Raw genomic sequence first — 4,519 nt, forward strand, 5'->3', positions numbered from 1 at the left:
AAATTTCAGCAGATATGCATAATGTCTACACCAAAACAACGCCTTTGCAATATATGAGAAATAAACTGCTACCAGCATGGTTTGTAGCCAACTACCTGAGCCATTGATTTCAGTTCAACAAACTATTAAAAGATTAAACCAGCGGACAAGTATAGAACCTAGAGACACATAAACACATTAACTAAATCTATTGGGCAAGTTAAGATTTTACATTACTATTACCTATTGTAATGATGCTTGTCCTTGTGCTGCTTGCAACATTGACATAAACTCTTGCCTAAATGCTTCTCTATCGGCCTCTATTGCCTTTATCATTTCTTCCATCTGACGCCTATGTTCTTCCCTTTTGGCTTCCCTTTCAGCCTCTTGAGATTCAATTCTTTCTTGTAGCTTTGAAAACATGTCCATGAGTGCCACATCCTAACAGATGCGGTACTGGTATTCCTCAGACAATAGCTGCCTTCTAGTTGGGTACCTTGCCAAGTATCCATTAGCAAGGATCTTGGTTGATTTGCATTTTCTTGTTTTCTCCACGTCTGAGATGATGTTTGCATCTCCATTTGTTTCCCTCTCTGAAATTTTGCTGCTTGCATTATCCTAACAAAGAGAGTACAGTAAAAGTAGTTAATTGAAAATGAAATTGTAGGCATTCACTTTGCATCACTTAATAAGGTTTGTACAAACTGTATACTCACATAGATGTCCCTAGATTCTTGGCTTGTCCATCGCCCATTCTTACTGTGCGTCAACATAAAATGCTCCAAATCATTTGGCTCATCACCAGTTACTGGGTCCCTCTAATTTGGCAAGAATGTAACAAATTAGCGATATTTCATCATGCAAGGAAGCATGGGCATGTGCTTCTAAAGTTATTACCTGCTCATAGCTACACTAAGAAAAAGACTTTGATCCTGTTAGATGGTGTATCTTTACATTATGCCAATTCTAAGAATTATTGCTGCTAATCCTCTGCACAAGGAGTTGATTCTAAAAAAATAGTGCAGTGCTCGAAACATAGCCTTTATTTCATTAAGTTCAATTGGCAAGAATAAAATAAATGTCATCAAACCTGAAATTCTTCACTGGCAAAATACAACACCATATAGTGCCATTCAACAATGTCCAACTCTTCTGGCTTGTGTCTCATTCTCTCGTCATAGGTGGTGTACGACCGGTACATAGCACTAAATGTTGAGCACCATCCTTTGTAACGCTCATTTGCGATGGTCCATATCTTTTTCTGTTTTCCTCGTTATCCTCAATGTCCCACTTATGCTGTTCAACATTAAACATAAATACTAGGTCACTTCTTAAATAATTTAGTAACAAAAATGTGCACACAACCAAAAACAAATCAACAGCTTACCATCATATTACATGCTATTGATTTTTTTACATCTTCGTGGATATCTCTCCATGTTCTCACTCCAATGAGTGGTGCTTTTTTCCTTGTAAACACTAATATTTCATCAGTAAATGTGCGTGTGTTCTCACCTGCAGCTCCTCCAAGTCTAGAGAATTGGAGTTTAAGCTTATGACTGCCCTGCCTAGATCTCTTGTGGGTGGCTGCCAATCCTTTCACGGTACCTTGTGCCTTCCACTTTTGGAAGTCTTGTCAATCAAAACAATATACAATGCAAAAGATTAAATAAAATCATTTACATAGAGACAACTGAACTGAACCACAAAATAAAATCACAATAAGCATTACTTACTATTTCCCTATGTTTTCTCACGCGCGAGCATGAGATGGTAGGTTCAGAGGTGGTGTTGGATTGCTATCTTGACTTGAATTTAGTAAATATATTTGATTCCTACGGTTGTCATATGCACCTGCAGACAATAGGTCACATGTGTAAGCTATAAATGGTTCGCGAAGGACTGATAATAATTTTGGGAAAAATTATTATATTACTAATATCATCGAGTTGTCCTTGCACTCTTAACCATTCTTTGTAAGTCTTGACTGTGTCTTCCCTGTATATATCTTTAAAATCTATGAAAACCATACTAATATCAGTGATGTGGCCATTGCAATATAATATAATATAACCATTTAAAATAGGGCAGCAACATAACTTACCCATGCATTGGCGCTCTTCCTGCATATTGTGAAGCCACACCTTGTAATCATCAATTGACTCATGTGTGGAGTCTTCACTAATTGATGCCATTCTTGGCAATTTAATGGGTGTTATCTCTACATTTTGCTCTGTTATTTGATCCCTTGACAATACTAATCTAACCTCCCTCTCCTCCACATTACTTGATACCATTGCATTGGCATCAACATCATATTCGATCTCGTTTAGTGTTGCTACAGCATTACCACATCTCCTCTTATAGTACAAGTAGTCCCTGGCACCATACCCCAAATTTGATTTCATTGTTATTAAGTTACCAAATGTGATCGAATCCCTGTCTATTGTATATTGAGCAAATTCTTGTCCCCCCCCCCGGTTCCCCCTTGCAAATGAAAGACATAGTCCATGTCTGTTCTGAGCTATCATAGAATATAGTGAGAAACATATAACACATGTGATGAAACAATATTTAAAGTGCAGTGAAAAAACTACTAAGCTAAATCAATGGCGCGACAACATCTTCTGGCAAAATCTTTCTGATGACTAAGGGTAACAGTCTCTGTAGAATAATATGGTAGTCATGAGTTTTGAGTCCAGATACCTTGCATGCATTTACCTCAACACATCTCCTTATATTAGAGCTAAACCCATCAGGCATCCTCGCTCCCTGTAGAAATTGACATAAACTTTTTTTACCATCCTTATCTAAAAAGTACAAGGCTGGTGGTAAGGTATAATTATCTTCATCAATCACAGGGTGCTGATCTTGCCTTATCCCTAGCTGTTCCATGTCAAGCGGGCCTTCTCATTGTCCTTACATTTACCTTCAATTTCAAGCAAAGTACCCAATATGCTCTCGCATATGTTTTTCTCAATGTGCATCACGTCCAAATTATGCCTTATGAGCAAAGAAGACCAGTAAGGGAGCTCAAAGAAAATACTCTTCTTCCTCCAATTGTGCCTTCTTTTATCTTCATCACGCTTCCTCTTTTTTGATGCCGCCTTTCCAAAACTCACTTGATCAAAAGTTTTGTACTGCTCCAATACCTGTTGATTAGACAGTGGTACTGGAGCCTCCCTGGTTTCCACCTCATTGTTGAAGCTGATCTTGTTCATGCGCCATGGATGATCTGAGGGAAAAAACGACGATGTCCCATGTAGCAGTGTTTGTTCCTAAATTTCAACCACAAATAATCTGTATCCTTGTAGCAGTATGGACATGCAAATTTTCCTTTTGTGCTCCAACCAGAAAGCATCGCATATGCAGGAAAGTCATTAATTGTCCAAAGCAAAATAGCATGTAGTTTAAAATTCTTCTTTACCTTATCATCCCATGTATCAATACCCTTTTCCCAAGGCTCCTTCAGCTCATCAATGAGGGGCCTCAAATATACATCAATATTCATTCTAGGAGATTTTTGACCGGGTATCAACATCGACATCATCCAATAAGGTTGTTTCTCAAACAACCAAGGAGGCAAATTGTAAGGGATTAGGATAACAGGCCATGTGGTGTATGTAACATTTTGCATGCCAAAGGGGTTGAAGCCATCAGAAGCAAGACCCAGCCTAATATTACGAGCATCCTTTGCAAACCAATCATACTTCCTATCCACATGCTTTCATGCCTTCGAGTCAGCAGGGTGACGCATTTTGCCATCATTGACCAATTCTTCCTTATGCCATCGCATTTGTGATGATGTGCTCTCATTCATATATAATCTTCGCAGCCGAGGAGTAAGAGGAAAGTAACGTAGGATTTTACATGGGACACACTTCTTATTTGTTGTATTAGCACCACCATCCGCATTGCCCCACTGATCATGAGCACCGTTGTCGGGCGTTTTCCACCTAGACTCACCACATTTGGGACATGCATCCAGATTTACGTTTTCCTTCCAAAATAACACACAAACCTTCTCACATGCGTCTATCTTTACATAGTCCAAGCCTAGATCTCGAACCACCATTTGCACTTTCTCCATTGTGTTTGGGACACAGTGGCCTTTAGGGAGAAACCTTGAGAACAGATTAAGTACCCCCTCCATTGCGCTGTTACTAATACCGTACAAGCACTTAACCTGAAAAAGTTCCACAATAAAAAAGACCTTAGTAGCATTCGTGCAACCTAGATACAATTCCTTTTCTGCCGCTTGTAATAAGTTGAAGAAGATCTTCGCATGTTCATTCGGCTGTTCATTGTCATCAGTATCTCTGATCTCTCCATGTATAGCGCCTCTGATTAGGGATCTAACCAAATTAGTGGCACCACGGTCGTCACTTGGTGCGCCTTCTTCATTGTCTACTCCAACTTCATGTGGTGCTGTTTCATTGTCTACTTCTGCATCAACTGGTGGTGGTGCATCATTGTGTACTTCTATATCAGCCGGTCGTATGTCCTCATTGTGCAATCCCACATCTGACCCTTCCCCTTC

The 4,519-nt window shown here is 39.4% G+C and overlaps 1 pseudogene; it reads right to left on the reverse strand.

Annotated features, from left to right (window-relative positions):
- Positions 1-222: 222 nt before the first annotated feature.
- LOC136489035 (uncharacterized) lies at positions 223-2,108 on the reverse strand (annotated as a pseudogene).
- Between the last annotated feature and the right edge of the window lie 2,411 nt (positions 2,109-4,519).

Source organism: Miscanthus floridulus, chromosome 10 (genome assembly GCF_019320115.1).
Source record: "Miscanthus floridulus cultivar M001 chromosome 10, ASM1932011v1, whole genome shotgun sequence".
In the NCBI taxonomy this organism is placed as follows: domain Eukaryota; kingdom Viridiplantae; phylum Streptophyta; class Magnoliopsida; order Poales; family Poaceae; genus Miscanthus; species Miscanthus floridulus.